The sequence below is a fragment of the Lycorma delicatula genome, chromosome 1 (assembly GCF_047948215.1).
Source record: "Lycorma delicatula isolate Av1 chromosome 1, ASM4794821v1, whole genome shotgun sequence".
Lineage (NCBI taxonomy): Eukaryota > Metazoa > Arthropoda > Insecta > Hemiptera > Fulgoridae > Lycorma > Lycorma delicatula.
The window spans coordinates 181862882-181881902 of NC_134455.1; the positions used below are offsets into that span (position 1 = coordinate 181862882).

Below are 19021 nucleotides of genomic sequence, written 5' to 3' on the forward strand. Positions count from 1 at the left end.
AAATATTTTCTCATCTAAGAAGAAACTGTTAGTCAACTGAGAAAATTCTTGAAAATTCATATCGCAAAATAAAAATCTTCAATTCTCCCTATTATGAACCAACCGAATCTAATCTCAGTTCCTACACTCGACTTCCTCCAGATCAAATTTAATATTAACATTCTAAAGTCGTCTGGGTCTACCTAAAGGTTTCGTTCCATTGGTTCTCCAAGTATCAAAGATATCACCTTAGCTCGTATTCTTTCGTTCCCCGTCCTCTCGACCTGCCCCAAGCTACAATCCACGATTTTTAATCATTCTGATTTTATATGGATTCCGATTTTATAAAATCATTCTGATTTTATAATCATTCTCGATTATAATCTAAAACGCAAAAAAAAGTTGTGGTGCTTCCTGCACTGCCCAGTATGTTTATTTCTTACAGGACCAAATATTTTTATAGGAATTTTATTCTGAAACATTCTACTGCTTTTCTTCCACTAACCTCTACAACCAGATCTTACAACCAGTAAAGCATAAGACAAACGTTAAAATTATTATTTTATATGTTCTAATTTTTACCCATTTTGATGGCAATCGAGAACTCAATAGCTTAATCGCAGACTAAAAACATGCGTTTCCGAATGTAATTTACCAATTTCGTTATGGCTGTTTAGAATCTTCCTTAAATATTTAAATTCATCAACTGTTTCGAAAACCTATCGTTTACGCAAAGACTTACCAGAGCATTTTATTGTGTTGATCACAAGAAGCTATGGGTCGCCTTACATGAACTGGGAGCGTAATCACACTTAACTCACCTCATCAGATAATTATGTAGCTACCAGGTGGCAACAGTTCGAACAGCATACTCGTATCAAGACACTGATCGGTTCAAAGTTGTCCAAGAAGTCAGACAGGGCTGCAGCTTATCGCATTTTCTCTTCAACATTTATGCAGAAATAGTTATGCGGAGGTTAAACTTGGATGAATCTGAGACCGGAGTCAAAATTGGAGGTAGCAACATTAATGATCTCCGTTACGCAGATGACACAACGCTTCTAGCTGAATCAGAGTATGATCTGAAAACATTCATAAAAGAATTGAAGGAAGAAAGTGAAAAAATGCGCCTACACCTCAATATCAAAAATTCCAAAATCATGACAACTACTGGAAAAAACAACAAAGTCAAGATTAATAATGAAGACATCGAGTGCATTATGATTTTATCTTTCTTGGATCTATGATCACTCGAAATGGTGGATGCAGCCCAGAAATCAGACGGCGAATAACATGGTCGGAAAGCAATGTTAAGCATGAACCGAATCTGGAAAAATAAAGATACTAGTTTTTGCACTAACAAAAGTGGAGGATAGTCCATGTCTTCCCCATAACAATCTATGATTGTAAAAATTTGACTCTGTAGAGGAAAGATAGAAGAAGAATCGATTCATTCAAGCTATGGGGTTCTGGAGAAGACTACTGCGAATACCATGGACAGCCAAAATTACCAACAAAGCAGTTTTAGAGCGGGCCAAACCAGCAATGTCCCTTTAAGTTAAAATACTTCGGCTCAAACTCTCGTACTTCGGACATGTCATGCGGTCAAATTTATTAGAAAAATCAATGATGCTTGGTATGGTCAGTGGCGAAAGGAGACCTGGCCGCCAAAGGACCCGTTGGTTTGATACCATCAAAGCTGACACAGGCATGACCATAAAACAGCTGAAAGAATAAGTCAATTGCAGAAACGAATGGAGAAAACTTGTCCATAGAATCTCTGAGGGTTGGACACGACTGAACGGTTGACAACAACAACAACATGTTTAAATTGCCCGCAATTTAACATGTGGTTGTTTTCGTTTAATGATAGACTTTGCTCGTTGATTTTGTTTTTCCGATGGTATATTCTAAGATAAAATTAAACAAAAGAGGGTAAAGTTCGTTTCCCTACTTTTTCTGTTCATTAAAAATTTCAGTCATTCGATAATTGATTCTCCATACGAACTCTACAATTAGTACTATCCATCCATACAAATTTGTATCATTCTAATCAACTTACTGGGAATACCATATTGAATTAAATCTCATTTTGCGATTTATTCTTTTATTATTATTATTTCTTCTTTTCTACTTATTTAGTTTAATAATGATGATGTCTACTAATGATGATTATTTAACAATCGAAATGCTCACCACGTTTTAATTTTAAGTAAAATTTTTTAATTAGTTTTTAAGGGAAATTTTATGTTCAAAAACATGCGTTTACTACGACTTAAAATTTTTATTCATGTTATTTTTTTTCTGATTTATGTTTAGGTTTGTTTATTAATTCCTCTCTGAACATATTAATTATTGATTTAAGTCAAACTAAGCGTCTGTTTTCAATTTTTTTGTGATTAATTCTTTATAAATTTCTGTCATTTTATTTCAATAAATATTTAGTATAACATATTCTTCGTTATTATTAATAAATCTAAATTGCCGTGTTTCATTATGCAGATTTCTGGCTCGTTGAATTTTTATGGTAATTCGATAATGAACAATATTGTACATTTTTTTTTTTGTGAAAGTAAGTTAGGTGTAATGTTGCTAAATATTACTGAAAAAAACATCTGAGATAGACGCCAAACTCTGTACTATTACCTGCAGGAAATAAAATGAATAAATAATAAATTTAAAAAAGACCTTACGGGGAATTGAACCCTAGATTATTTAGGAGCCAGAATGTTAATCAATATTCTGAATACACTTTTTTAACAATTTTTCTGATACTAAATATTGAAGAATTATTAACAATTTTAACTACAAAAAAAAAAAAATTAAAAAATGAAAAATTATACGATTTTGAATTTTCCGCTTTTATATTATTTACTTAAAATTTTCTAAACGTTTTCTGCGTTTAGATGGTAACTGTAAACTTCACCGTAAGTTTGGTGGATTGGCATTTCAATATAGGATTTGTTTATCTATATAACTATTTTTTCTGTATGTGTGTGCGCGCGCAATCGCATAGTTTAGTGTTATATCTACTTATAAAAAATAATCCTATCGCTTTTTATATATTTTTTCTCTTAATATTTCTTAAGTATATTCTGAAGTAATTAGTACTACTTTATCAATAAATAATACATTTATTTAATAAAATATTAAATGAGAGAACAGACCTCTTTTTTTAGTAATATTTTCACTAGAGAGCATGTTAGATACATAGAAATTTATTTACATTACACTTAACACTTATACCACAAATTAACTCGGTGTCTGCAGAATGAATAGAAAAAAAAATGCCTGCAATGGATTGCTTAAATTATCCGGTTGCGCTGATCAAGTTAATACAAACATTTTTTTATTCATTGACTTCAATATACATTCCACTTTGATTATATTTAAATTTTAATTTTTGAAGCCAAAGTGCCTAACAAAATAAAGCAAACAAAAAATTTGTAATATTAGGATCACAATTTAAAAAAATATGTTTTCGATTTTTTTGAGAACCTCTGGTCTCATGCATCAGGGGGCTTCATCAATGATTACAATATTCACTAAAACTGATTTTATATAAATTAAAATCCATATTAAAAAAGAAAAAAATCGATTTCTTTAAGTTTGGGAGCTTTATCGAGGGATATTAAGGTATTTTAGAGATTTTGTTGTTTAACAAAATATTTTTTGACCATTCAAAATTTTAAATTGTGAAAAACGATTTTTTTCCTTTTAATGGATGGTTTTCATAATCAATGGGAATCATTCTGATGAAATTAAGTTTTAAGAAAATAATACTTAAGTGGTTATAATAAATTAAACATAAGATCGTTCTAAAATTATTTAAAAAATACAAAGGTAGAGCCATAATTGTAAATAACGAAGTTATAATTTTCTTGGAAGGAGGTAACCATTTTTGGTAGATTTTTTGTCAATAAATACCAACGATCCCCAGGTTCTTGCAGTAGGATGGACAAAAGGTCCATCCATATTGGTTTGTAGACTTATTGATGCAGAAAATATAGATTCAATAACTCCCGTTAACTCTTTTTCTAAAGCAAGATAAATGAAATAACGATTTTTCGCTGGTTATTTATAACTTATTTAAATCTAATTTTTTTTTTGTAAAATTATTTTAAAATGTCTTCTTAAGACACAAAGACCAACTTTGTAATTTTGTTTTTATCGATCTGCATACTTTCCCCTTATACGTAGCTATAGCAGCATATCTCATTACATCCGAGAATGTAAAAATTAAAACGTTATTAAATTAAAAATTAAAATAAAATAAGGGGATATACTGCCAGTATTTTTAATAAACCGCTTTTGTCTGAATATGTCAATCAAAAATCAACAAAAAAAACCTGTTGAAACATAACTGTTGTGCTCATGATGCCGGTCGAGAACAACTTTATAAAGAATAAATTGTTCATTCTTAGAATAAATAAATAGTTTCTTGTTTAGAGTTAATTCATTATCTATACTATTATATAAAAAGGAAAAGGGGTTTTTTTTTGTTCGGAATAAACGAATAACTACCCGATCTATCTCTACTAAATTTTTACCCATGTTCATTTGTATAACTGACAAAGTTTTGAGGGATATATTTCATCTCGAAAAAAATATGTAGCAGAGGAAGTTTGTCGGTTGAAGCAGAAACTTTAGTAAATTGAATTAATGAACAGTAAACAGGGTTTGAACTGAATGATTTAAAACAATCGAATGAATAATATTACATAATAATAGAATTAAATTTTTATTGAATAAAGATATTTATATCTATACTGTTATATAATGAGAAAAAACTTTTTGAATATTCTGGATAAACAAAAATACTGTCCGATCTTTACCAACTAAATTTTTACCCATATTTCTTGGCATAAGTGCGAAGTTTTATGGATATATTTCATCTCGAAAGATGACTATATATATATAACTTTAATGAATTGTGAACTGTGAGTGTCTATCACTGTGTGAGCTGGGTTTGAACTGATTGATTATGAACACCTAAATATCAGTTTCTAGATTTTTTGAGTTGAACTGTGAGTGTCTATCACTGTGTGAGCTGGGATTGAACTGATTGATTATGAACACCTAAATATCAGTTTCTAGATTTTTTGAGTTGAACTGTGAGTGTCTATCACTGTGTGAGCTGGGTTTGAACTGATTGATTATGAACACCTAAATATCAGTTTCTAGATTTTTTGAGTTTCATTCCGAATTTCCAGGGTAAAAAATTGCCCACCGGGTTGGTCTAGTGGTTAACGCGTCTTCCCAAATCAGCTTTGGAAGTCGAGAGTTACACCGTTCAAGTCCTAGTAAATCCAGTTATTTTTACACGGATTTGAATACTAGATCGAGGATACCGGTGTTCTTTGGTGGTTGGGTTTCAATTAACCACACATCTCAGGTATGGTCGAACTGAGAATGTACAAGACTACACTTCATTTACACTCATACATATCATCCACATTCATCCTCTGAAGAATTATCTAAACGGTAGTTACCGGAGACTAAACAGGAAAAAGAAAGGAAGGGTAAAAAATTGATTTTTTTTTTTTGAAACCCTGTTTTTTTGTTAATTTCTCGGTAGCAAATGAAGAAATAAATTTGATTTTTGGTAAGTGTATTCTTCATGTCAATAAACCAATTTTTAGACTTTTGAAATTCGACCTTGAAAGGGGATGAAAAAAATAAAAGAATTTTTGAACAACGATTGTAAATTTTCTAATCCCGACTATAATAAACGAGATATTCAGTAAATTTAGGCTTGCAAATACTCTTCAGATAAATATTTAAAAACCATTTTCAAATTTTTTTTAACTCCGACTTTTTTAAGGGGTGCGAAGGTATACGGAGCTGTGGCTCAACCACCACACCCACTGCCACGGTTACTGTATGTGTGACTCGCTGCACCTGCCTCCGGTTACTTGATTAATAAACATAAAATAAAAAGATTGACCCCTATGGGAAGCGCAAGTAACCAAATAGCGCGATAGGAAGCTAGTTTTTAATTAAAGGTCAGGATTTTTATTAAATCAAAAGTTACGTCTAATATATTTGTTCACTCATGCTCTGCTAGCAGTGATTTTTTATTGGAGAGATCTGTAAAATTTTATCTTCTTTCTATTATTTGTTCTACAAAAATTTTTCGTTCATATTTATTGCGTCCTTTATTGACATTTATGTACCCCATCACCTTATTTAAAATATTGGAGTTATACTATACTAATAATGCTATACTTATTCTTTAACGTATTTTTTTCTGTTAATTTCAGGCAAATTCGTAATTTATTCACTGTCAATAAGAAATGATAAGGCAGTGATTTTGTTTGTTATTTAACGATTTTCTTTTTAATTTATTAGACTGAGTGATTTATTGCTGTAGAGACAATACATATTTATGTAGAAAATTACAAACAAACAATTATAACGCTATTAGGTTTTGTGGTTATTATTGTGTTGATGATTCTTTTTTTAAAAATTGATAAAATATTCATCTTGAGATATATTTTTTCAAAGCTATTTCTATTCCTTTAACAATAAAGTTATGGCCTAGTTATTGTAAGGGATGTAAAGAATGATATATGTGTTTACCAAATCGTATCATCTTATAAATACATCATCTTCCGTAGAAAACAAGATATCATATCCACTATTATTTATTTATCTTTTGTGTGCCGTTATAACGTCGAAACTAGGCCAATGGTTTCATAGAAGTTTTATATTTGGATGTATACAAGCCAGTATTCACACAAAGCATTAATTGTATAGCTTTAGACATACCTGTGGGATAGTAGATTAAAATACAACTACAAAAATGAACTTTAAATATTTTTCTTGCTTATTCAAACCAGAATGCATACAAATCTCATTAGTCTAAACTAAAACCGTATAACCGGTTTTTAAAAATGAAATATGAAATAAATTTTATTAATCATAATACAAAAAATATTTCATCATAAACGATTATTGAAAAAAACAAAAATTAATACATACAAACCATTAAAGATAACAATAATCTAAACTGATTACGCATTTCGATTGTTAAACAATCATCATCAGTCATCAGTAGATTCTCAGGAAGTAAAAAAATATAATCCCTAAGAGGAAATTAAAAATGAAATTAATAGGAACGAACTCATGTTTAGGGAAATGTAAAGAGTATTTCACGTTTTAATATATATATATATATATATATATATATATATATATATATATATATATATATATATATATATAAGTATAATTATTGGATGTTCTTCCGGGTACCATATTTATTACCCTGAAAAAACACTCGTACAAAATTCCAAAAAATGTTTTCTATAAAAATTGTTTCCAAGTCAGATTTATTATTTTTTGTTTTAATTTACACGATGAGAATGAGTTTTAGAAAAAATTCAAGTAATGTAAATTAAAACAAATATAATTAAAACTTTTGAAGATAATTTTTTTAAATATCTTTTAAATATCGAGATGTACCTTCCTTTTTTGTGGAACAAAATTTTTGTAATTTACAAAAGTTTTAATGGGAGAGTTGATTTTAAGAAGGTGGCAGCACTGATTTGATTTAGTAAAGTTGACAGCAATTGAACTTTATTCTTTTTTTAAATTTTGTAAGCAATTTGAAGTGTTAAAGGTAAATTTTGTATGAGATGAATTTGCTTTTCATAACAATTCCTGCAGGATTTTTTTTTTTTTGATTGAGGGTTGGTTCCCTTTTAGCACAATGAATAAGATTGATACGATCGCTAGGTTGTTTAACCCATAATTATTAAACTTATAAAGTGTATTCGTTGGACAATGCTCTCAGAAATTTCTAATTAGAACCACAGATTAACGTAGTCATTCTCGATTGCCTAGAAATGAGTAATTTTTTCACAAATATTTAATAATGAAATGAAATTTTTATCATAAGTAAAAAATTATATATCCGTCACTTATATAACCTTTAGTTATATCAATTATATAACCTTTAGTTTTCCCCAAGGTATAACTGTTTCGAAAAATTAAGCAAATTTTATTGTTATTAAAATGTCTAAGGGGTAGTTCCTTTTTTCTGACGGTAAAGTAGGAATTTTTAAGCATAAACGTACATTATTTTTCCATATGAATATATGTATATCTATATAAATATATGATATAGATTTACATCTGTTATAGATGTATATATATATATATATATATATATATATATATATATGCAGTGTATAATATATACCGTTTAAATAATAATAATAATAGATATTATTATTATTTGGGAAGTTTGATTTTCAAATCAATAAGTTTAATTTAACTATAAGCGTAAAGTAATAAAATCATTAGTTGTCATTGATTGGGGGTGAGAAATAGATATCATAAATTATTTTTGTTATGAGTATAGGCTTCCTAGCCTTTAAAATAAGGATACATTTTGATTGATGAATTAGTCCATCTTTGTCATCAATAACTAAAGAGATGTGGACTTAACTTCTATTGAATCGAATAAAAGTCAACTATGGCAGATTTCAGTAGATGAAATCCGTTTTTCTTGATATTTGTTCTTAATATTGACTGAGAGAGATATATTGTTTAGGATCAAATTTCGATTTATAAAGGAAATGAGATTATTTTGCAGCTGTAGTTTATTTATAATAGTCGATGAAGTATGAAATTTGAAGAGATTTTCTGTATATTACTTAGTATATCTTATTCTTCATTATTTCTTTCTAACATATATATATATATATATATATATATATATATATATATATATATATATATATATATATTATTATTATTATTATTATTATTATTATTATTATTATTATTATTATTATTATTATTATTATTATTATTTTCATATTTATTATTTACTAACTTACATACCCAGCATTGCTCGGATCATGATTTCTTCATAGCCCCATCCATTTCTTTTTTACAAAAATTGTTTCTAAATTTCCAGAACAAACATAAATTTCCTTTGCATTCCTTCTTGTTGAATTTAATATTTCAAATCTAGCTTGTTTATTACCCTGCAATGGTGCGGTTTGAATCAAAACCCAAGGAGTTTGTAGTAAGAACATGTATTTTAAATTTTCAAACAATACACTATACTAATGAAACTATACACATATGTACAATGTACTATATACAAATAACTTATACAGTTACACAAATATGTACAATTTAATCTAATTTTAATTTTTTTAAATTAATCAATTGATTCTTGTTGTGATAGCTTCGATCCGCTTTGCTTGAAAAACATTTTTCGCGTTGGTCTTCAGATTCATTGCTTTGCGATTGCTAGCGTGTGCCCGCATTTCTTGAAGACGACATTCTAGTTCGCCCTCAGATTCAGCTGCCCGAGATATTCTGGCATCGATCCCGCACAACCTGAAGCCGTTATTGTCATTCATCTGTTTCGTTTCCACACAAAAGCTTTAGGTTGAAGATTTGACCGATGGAGTTACGTTTTTAGAAATAGTCAAATAACTATACTAAGATTTATACACTTCTTAATGATAATATCGTCCGAAATTTCACTAAATACGAATACTATGATCTGAATTCACTTATTATCAAGAAACTAAGTTTTATACCTCGCACTTGGAGCTTAATTTATGGTCTTTTAAGATAAAATTGAAGCAACTGACATCTCACATCTCCTTTTTACATAATTAAAGAACTTTCAATATCTTCCTTATTACAGGAATGATCCAGAATGTTCTACGAACATTTAGAAAATACAAAATTGATCAAAGTTCAATGTATGAAATGTTCTGTAACGTTTGAGAATGATATTTAGAATGCTTCAAAATGTTGTAGAAACTTTAAGGAAGTTCTAAAATTTTCCAAAATTTAATAGCGTTCAAAAATAATGATAATAATGTAATGGTGTTTACAACCTCACCGCTACCGGGGTGGTTTTGACGGGGATATGTAACACCCACAGTATATTTGCTCAGTTAGTAATAATTGTCCCAAGTTTCGTTGAAATCTATTCTTTGGTTTGGGAGGAGATGTGAAACAAACATACGAGTAGTAACATACCCACATATACAATGATTTTATGTATACAATGATTTTATTTATATTAACATTCAATTCATAATTATATTAGGAAACCATTACTTTATTGAATAAACGTATACAGTTTGTAATGTTTTGCTAAATCCATTGAAATTTATTTTATTTTTATTAATTTATATATTTATTTACGGGTCACTGATATTTATTTTAATGGGTTTTATGGTTTTATTTAAAGCTATTTCATGTTCTGTGCTAATCTTTTAATCCATATATATTTGCACTCTATATTTCTGAATTAATCTGAAAAATAATAATAAAAATAAATTTATTTGAAAGTCATTCTATCATCCAAATAATTTAAAAAAATTACTTCGTATATCAAATAACATCATAGTTAATTTAAAATAAAATTTAACGGTATTTGAGTAATTGATTAAAATCCAGTGAACCTGTAATAACAGAGAAATATTTTGAAGTCTGTACTGAATAAACTTTATAACAAAAAGACCGTTTTATCATTACTCGTCAATGTTTACGAAGCTTAATTGAAGTGCACGTAAGGGATAGATTGCTACTGGCTTCTAGCTCTATACTATAAACGATGTCCGTTGTGGTAGACTATCCTCTCTATTCCCCTATTAGAGAGCAGTACCATAATTACTTGAGATACTCGAGGTAGAATTACTGACAACTTTTTTTAACTTTTTCTAAACTTTGTCGACAAACACCTTTATATGAAAATGGATATATCGATTTTATATGAGATTGTATGTGTTTATATATATAAAACGATGTCGGTAATCTCTAAGTCGATTTGAATAATTATTTTACCTTTATACTGAACGTGGAGAAAAGTGCAGAGTGTGTATTTATTGAAATAACTGCGTTACTTGATAACGCTTAAACCAATAAACACAGAAAATAGTTTCCACAAACAAAATGCTTAAATTAGATGGCATTTTATTTTAATTACAAAAAAAAAATGAATAAACTTTTATCAGGTATCAAATGATTTAAAAGAAAATGTTATTTTTTCACAGTATGTTTAGGAAATTGTTAAATTCTTTTCATGATGTTCACTAACTACATTACGTATATTCATAAATTGTTCAGCTTTAATAATATATTTTTATTTGTTTGGATGGGAATAATGCATGAATAAAAAAATGTATTATAAAGTTACCTCTCAAAACTGATTTATTTTGCTAGAGTTACCAATATAGCCAATTTAAGTCATAACGTCTTACCTGCGACCGCCTCTCTTGACGAAAAATAGATTTTTTAACATTAAAAAAAATATATACCGCAAAATACCACTTTTAATTGAATTCATTGTTATCTGTGAATATTATTATCTATATTCTTTCGGTACTCTTCCATTATGTGTCAAGAAACACTAATGTCATTTTTCAACTGCTATTCTGGCTTCAACTGGTTTCATTTTTCACGGGCCATAAAATAACGTTTTGTGATTAAATTAATGTTTTTTTAATTAATTTATTAAAAAAATGTTACTGTTACGTTATGTATAATAACCCTATGTGTAAAAGTATCTAAATGATTGTTTTTTTTTTCGCTGATCCATTTTTTTAGTTATTGTAATATTTTAAATAATGAAACCTTTCATTCTGACGCTAGTGTCAGCGAAGATTTCTGAAAGAAATTGCGATCTGTTTACAGTGACACCACATGAACTCTGCAAGACATGAATCTGTCATTCCACACCAAACCGCATTTTTGTTACGGTGTTTTGCTAATTTTCACATATTTTCTATAGTTTGTGAACGAGCTCCCGTTACTGGGTCTACATAATTTTGCTAACGATTAAATGTTTGGTGAATATAGTATTCCGGCAGGTTTGTAGTTTCCTGAGATCCCTGCTATTAGTCCGAAATAATTGCCGATATCGATTTTATGTAGTTTGTTATTAAAAGCATTAAAATTTGCACGCTTCTGTCTGACACCGTGACCAAAACGTACCACCAAACACACACTGCTAAGGCAGTATACAGCAAACATTATGTTTCGTCGCGTGAACATATTCTCCTCAGTTTCAACTGTCATATTGAGTTCGCCGATATGTTAATTACGAATTAAAAACTACCGGGTTTTCAATGTTATCGTGAAAATAAACCTCGCGCATATAGTTAGTCCAGTTCACAAAAATGTTGTGGTTGATTTTTAATTCGTGTTCACAAACATGATTGATAGTATGCCCTTTTCCAAGAGAAAATTAAGAATAATATTTCCAGAAAATAATTTAGAAGGTATTTTGGTGTAATCATTTATGTTCTGTACACCCCCTCCTTGAAGAACGTACCCCGGTCCCTCGCATTCAATCAGAAAATCATGTCGTACTTCCGTTCGCATCTACGCGAATGGGCCGTGTTCCTGGAAAAACGATACAGCGTCATGTTAATGTTTAGCGCGTTCAACTACACACACGGAAAACAAAAACAAGAATGCAAGATATTTGATTGATGATTAATAACCAACTAATAGATACGGACCTGTATGAACGCGCGTGTATGGACGTGTACGAGATGCATAGTACGAACATACAACGTACGTATTAACCATGTAGATAAAGGAATACAATAACAAACATTAATAAAAAAACTAGATAAATTAATCATTTTTCTTGACGCATAACGGAAAGTACCATTTTTTCTCCTCGGTATTTTACTCTGCCCTTAAAGTTTTCTTTCAATTTCCATACAGCTTTCTTCTATGGACAAGCTGGAAAACAACGTATAAAGCATATCCTTGTTACACTATTTAAATAGGCAGTGCCTATGGAGTGAATAAAAATAATACATGGTTATTTCTCAAATCGCAGTCAATAACCCCATTAACTATTTTATGGGCAAAGAGAAACTCTTGTACAGTACGCCTGATCTTGAGCCATCTCTGAAAAACAGCACTCAGCCTGGTAGCTTTCAAAAAAGAGATTCTACAACGAAGACGCAGCATAAAGATTATAATTTATGTATTATTTCGATAAATTTGTTGATATTTAACAAAAATCCATTAGTTGTACATGGAGATCTATGTTGTTAGGTCTTTTAATTTTAGTATCTTCCTTTATAAAAAAAGGGGGTTCTCTGAAATCAGTTCTTATTTATATCTTTTAGGATTATTTAACACATTTCGTCATTTCTGTGGATTTTTTTTTTAATCTTTTGTCACAGTAATTGTTTCTAGTATGCAATTATTTTAATTTTTTTTTACATGTACTGATTTTTACTTTCCTAGCATCAAAGTTTTAGAGCTATGCTGCAAGAAGGATAGGATGATTGTAATCAGTCAATAAATGGGCTATGGGTGTTTTTGCATTTCTCGACGTTTCATCACCCAGAAAGCCCCCAAAAAGGGAGTTAATGTTCTTACGTTTGTTGGCGTGTTTGAAGCTTAACATTTTAGTGGATAAACCAACTTTGATGAAATTTGGGACAGAGACTTATGTATATGAGACAATTTGTTGTTAAAATTTTGGGGTCAGTTGTCTCAAAATTTTTCAGATATAACCCCAGTTTATATTATTACCTGTAAATTTGTATATGCTTATCTTACCATTTTAAAAAAGAAATTCCCCAATTTTCTCCTTTCCCAAAAATTGAAAAAGCTAACGTTTTACTTATTGCATATTTTTTAACTGAAATTTTTCGTATCTTCCTAAGCATAGTAGTAGTGGTGCAAATGGCCCAAAAAGTACATTTGGGGCAATATTAGGGGTGGGGGAGCTGATTAAAACAAAAATATCGATTTTTTATATTTTTAAACTTTTTTCGCGTACGATCAAATTTTTGGATTACCTCTTTCAATTAATTTATATAATCAGTATTAATCGTGTGCTAATGAACTAAATTTTAAATTTTTTAAATTAATTAATTATTGATTCTGAATTTTTAATTAAAGGCTACGTTTTTTTATAATAATGTATTTTTTTAAATGATACTAATTATTATAAAAAACAAAAAAAAATGTAAATGTTTATATTTATTTGATCAATTTAATGTTGATTTATTTACGTAGGACATTATTGTAATATCTATACCAGGTTTTTTATGCACTTAGTGATGCGAGTTATTCAAATTGAGTCTAGTTTAACAGAATAAATCAAATGATAGGAGGAGATAATGTTTGGCTTTTGTTAATAAAATGCAGATTATTGAATGTTGTTGAGTTAGTAACTGATTTTATTTACAGTGAATTTAAATGAAGGTAACAAATGAGTTAAGTTTTTTCTGGTTTTATTTTATGTGTAATTTATTTATTAGTTTTCCGTATGCAAAGGTTATTTATTCCTACCGGATTATTCATGTAATATATTTTACCTGACAGAATATTATCTATATCATCTGTCCTATATGAACTTTGGAATTAATTTTAACGTAAGATAATGAATACTTTTTTATTTTCAATTCTAATCATTTTATTAATTAAAGCTCCTGCTAATATTATAATATATATTATTTTTAACATTGATTATTGTTTTTTAGTTTTGTATGAAACAAATATTGTTTTATGATTTAATTGTAACATTTACGAGTATTAGGTTTATACTTTCTATTTTTATAACGTCTATTTTTTTCTCAATTCGGGCAACAAATCCACTGGTAGATCACTCTGACCCCCTACGCTTCCATTCTTTTTACTTTCCCGGCGAATATAACTAGAATAGCTATATATTAAAGAGGAAAGTATGATGATCATATAAAAAATGGATTATCGGTTTTTTCCATATTTTTACGTTTTAAGTACGTATGTGTGTGCACTGGTTTTGGCCTCAGGATTTACCAAACTGATTTTTAAAATTTGGCTCAAATATTTCTATATATAGGCCATCGATCATATTAACTTTTTAAAAATTCATTAAGGGGGGATATATCGAAAAAAACAGATTCGGTGTTCTTCACAGGTATTTTATAGAATTTAAGCAAATTTTTTATGTACAATGTATATAAAGATATAAAAAAAATGCAAAAAATTAATCCCCACCTCTTAAAACTGAAATATTTTGTAACTCAAAAGTTTTTGAGTATTTCATTTTCCAGTGAGAAATTGTGCAACTTATTGTATGAGTTGACTGGCGTGGCCCGAAAAGTGTCCCGATACATTGTCAATTTTTTCTACAACCTTTTTTTAATATAAACCGAGGTTACGTATTACAACTCCACCAAGTATTAGTTTTCAGTCATTTTAACAGCTGTATAAGTTTTTACAATGTATATATTGTACCGGGCGATATTTAAGTATGGAAACAACTTTGTACTGCGTATTTGATAGGTATTTGGAAGCAAAAAGAAATGGGGTTTTACATAGTTCAAAAAAAAAATGTATGCGTAAGACCGCACGGCCGAAGAGAAAACTTGTATGGAATTGCAATCGTATCGAATTAATATATATTACAAGCAACATGTAATGTTTACATTCATAGCCACTTTAATCTTTGACCCCTAGAACCAATTTGAATGTGTGTTTTCCACGATTACCATGTGTTTGTACATAAATTTTCACGCTGAAAGAAAGTATTTACTGCAAAATACGTAGTAAAACACGGGTTTGAGACGCCCTCAAAATTACAACAAAGAACCAACAAATAAATTGGCTATTGAACCTCCACGTCTCTTTTTACGGGTAAAGAACGGCTACTTTCAACGATGAATGTGTGTTTACATGTTGAAACAGTTGATTTACTAAAAAATTCATAGTGTAAACATATGTTTTAACTACAAACAGCATGTTTAATTTTAAATTACTGATGACGATATAGGTCATCATTACTTTCAGCGATATGTGTGTATATCATTGATCATTATTTAATATATGCAATGATCATTATTTACGATTCAAACTTCAAAATTATTGTTGGTTTTTATAATCTAACAGTTATTCGGTTAACGCTGTAAATTTATAATCATGTTCTGCATCAATCAATCATCATTACTTTCAACGATAGAGGGTGTTGTTGTGGATTTTTAATTTTCTAAAGTTGTGATTGCTAATTGTTGACAGCTGATGTTATTTTATTTATATTTGGATACAACCCAATAAAGAATAAACAGAATTAGATGATCAACCAGCAATTATAATAAAATAAACCCCCAAACCAGAACAACAAAAAAAAAAGACAATAAGAAAATCCAACAAAATTAAAACTAAAAGGAAATATTAACCAAAAGATTAAAGAAACAGAAAGACCCAAAATAGGTACAAAAAAATAAATTAAATAATTTCCAAAAACAAGAAAATAAAATTCCCTTCTAAATAACTTTAAGGCATCTCTAAAAGGCTGTAATAAACCAAATAAACCGACCCTGTTAGGACCCTTACGAAATTGAATATAACCTAAAATCCTGCGTTCAAACAAAGTAAAAAAAGCAACACCCAAAAGAATAAAAATAAATAAAAAAAAAAGAACTAAGAATAAACATTTACTAACTGTAAAAATACATTATTAAATTCTAAATTTAAAGCACTTAAATCTGCCAAATTAGTAAATAAATTATTATATTACCAAAAATCCTTTCGTACCAATTAGAATAAATTAAAAGAAGATAGAAACCAACTTGGCTCACGCCGGCTTGAACTCAGATCATGTAAACTTTTAAAGGTCGAACAGACCTAAAACTGTAAAACCTACCCCACAGAAACTTTTAATCCAACATCGAGGTCGCAAACAAATCTATCAATAAGAACTCTCCAGATTTATAACGCTGTTTAACGCCCATAAGAAATGGGGTTTCTCAGACATTTCTTTCATTAAATAAAAAAGGGCGTATCTCGAAAACAGTGCGTCCTAAGGCATTTTTAACGCGATTTTGAAATGCTTGACCGAAACGATGCTTTGTGATGTAAGCAATTTTTTCTCCCACCTCCCATCATCTGCTACTACATATTATATTATGCACTCATACTTGCGTATATATATTCTCGTTCTATGCCTTTTTCTCATTCATATATATATATGCTTAGCGTCTTGCGTTACGTTATAGATTTTGATTACGAGTCAGCGATTTTTTCCCATGTTCCCATGTAATTCGGATGTACAAAAAATTTTGACACAACGCGCCTAAAGAACTTTTCACTTCAAAAAATCTCCATTATGGTGGGTTTTCAGTTTTTTCTGTCATCTTGGATGCGTCATATTGAATCAAACTTAATTCTTTTAATTGGAAAGATGCAATATAACACATGATTTCGATTTAACATTTTACAATTAAAACAATGGTGAAACCTGTTTCTCTGTTATGCCTTCGTTATCGAGTTATAAGCATTCAAAGTTGCAATGACAGAAAAATCGTGCTAAAAATAAAACAAGGTATATAAATAAGGTAAAATAAGGTATGTTCATGTTTAGAATTTTTTTCAGCTATTTTCGAAGAATTTATATTCCAGACCCGAGATAATAATCAAAATACAGGGCAACAAACCTTTGTACATAAATCTTAACGGAGATTTCTATAATTTTTTTTTATGATTTTGGAACTAAATGGGGGTGTTGAAACGTCGAAATTTCCAAAAATCCCGACACCTAAAATTTTGGGTGATTGCCGCTATAGCTATGCTTCTGCAACAAAAAATATGTAAGATTTTTCAAGTTTTAAACTACTAATTTTCTTTAATTTTCATGTTAAATAATTTTATTATAAAACTGAGAACTGATAATAATTATTAAATCTTAGTTACAATCAAGTTTATAAAAATTATCATTCACGTTTTTAATAAGACTAACTTGAAAAATGTATTAAAAAAGGATAGGTCTGCTATTCAACTCTATATATATACTATTTATTTATTTTTTAAGAATATTTTTGTAGCCAATTTTATTATTATTATTTTTTAATTTTATTTTAAATTTTTTATTAGTCATTAAAAAACAAACATAATAGAAACACCGTTATTATGAAAAAAGTTTGTTAGAAAAGATGCATTAAGCGTTTCCTGTTTCTTTATAAAAGTGGAATGGAGTACAAGAAATGAAATTAAATCGACGGAATACGGAGTAGCTGACCGGCTAGTAACTATTAAATATTTGTTACGATAACGATAAACAAAAATAACTTAAAGTTATTTACTGGACCGTGTAATTTTTAATTTAAAAAATTGTTCACTGATATTATTTTAAAATTAAAGGATTGTTATGAAATTATCAAGGAACTCATCTACAAATAAAAAATTATTTTTTAAAAAAGCTTTTATTTAACTAATATTAATATTAACATTAATAAAAAAAGGAAATAAATTAGAAAACCCCCTAAAAAGTAAAAAATAAGAATTAAATCAAATTGAGAATTTTAAACAATATCCAAATTCTAACACCGTAGTATTGTATTGTCATCGAAGTTACGTACGTGTACCAAATTTCATTGATTTTCAAAAGATATAGCAGTTGCAGGATTTGCTTTATAACTAAAGCAAGTGAAAGCTTATAAAAAAAGAAATATTAATATTTTTGCTCAAACCTGCACAAGAAAACAGACTTTTTATTTCCGATGTTCTCACTATTCAAAAACGCACTGATTTTTAAGGTACAACGTACTACATAGTCGACTAACCAGTATACCCTGCCCACAAGCATCAAGTTTCAACTTACCACTACGACTCACTGCATAAGCGCGTATGAAAATAGACCACTACACAATCAACGTTACCTCAGTTTTTTATCGACCTTAAATTGAGCGTAACTCAAGAACGAATCAACCATTCAATCTTCATCAGCCGCCATTTCAGCAGCTGGTGGCGGCTCGTGCGCAAATTTATCAGGGTCTGTCTAAGAACGATGCCAACACAACTTTTTATAAGGATTGGCAAGCCAGGTGGAATGTATTCACCAAAGGGAGATGGACGCATCGTTTGATCGAGCACGTTGAGCTGTGGGCCGAGAGAAAATTTGGCGAACTGGGATTCTGGCTGACACAATTCCTCACCGGCCATGGGGTCTTTCGTTCATTCCTGTGTGGACGAAGATTTGAAGACCCCTACTGTCGGGAGTTAGACACGATATTCCAGTGCCCGCGGTAGGACGGAAACGCGAATGTAT

At 29.4% G+C, this 19021-nt stretch overlaps 1 protein-coding gene across 1 annotated transcript in view; it reads left to right on the forward strand.

Moving 5' to 3' along the window:
* dlg1 (MAGUK family member discs large 1) overlaps positions 1-19021 on the forward strand; it is a 1479687-nt gene that overhangs the window by 325869 nt on the left and 1134797 nt on the right. The window lies entirely within an intron of this gene.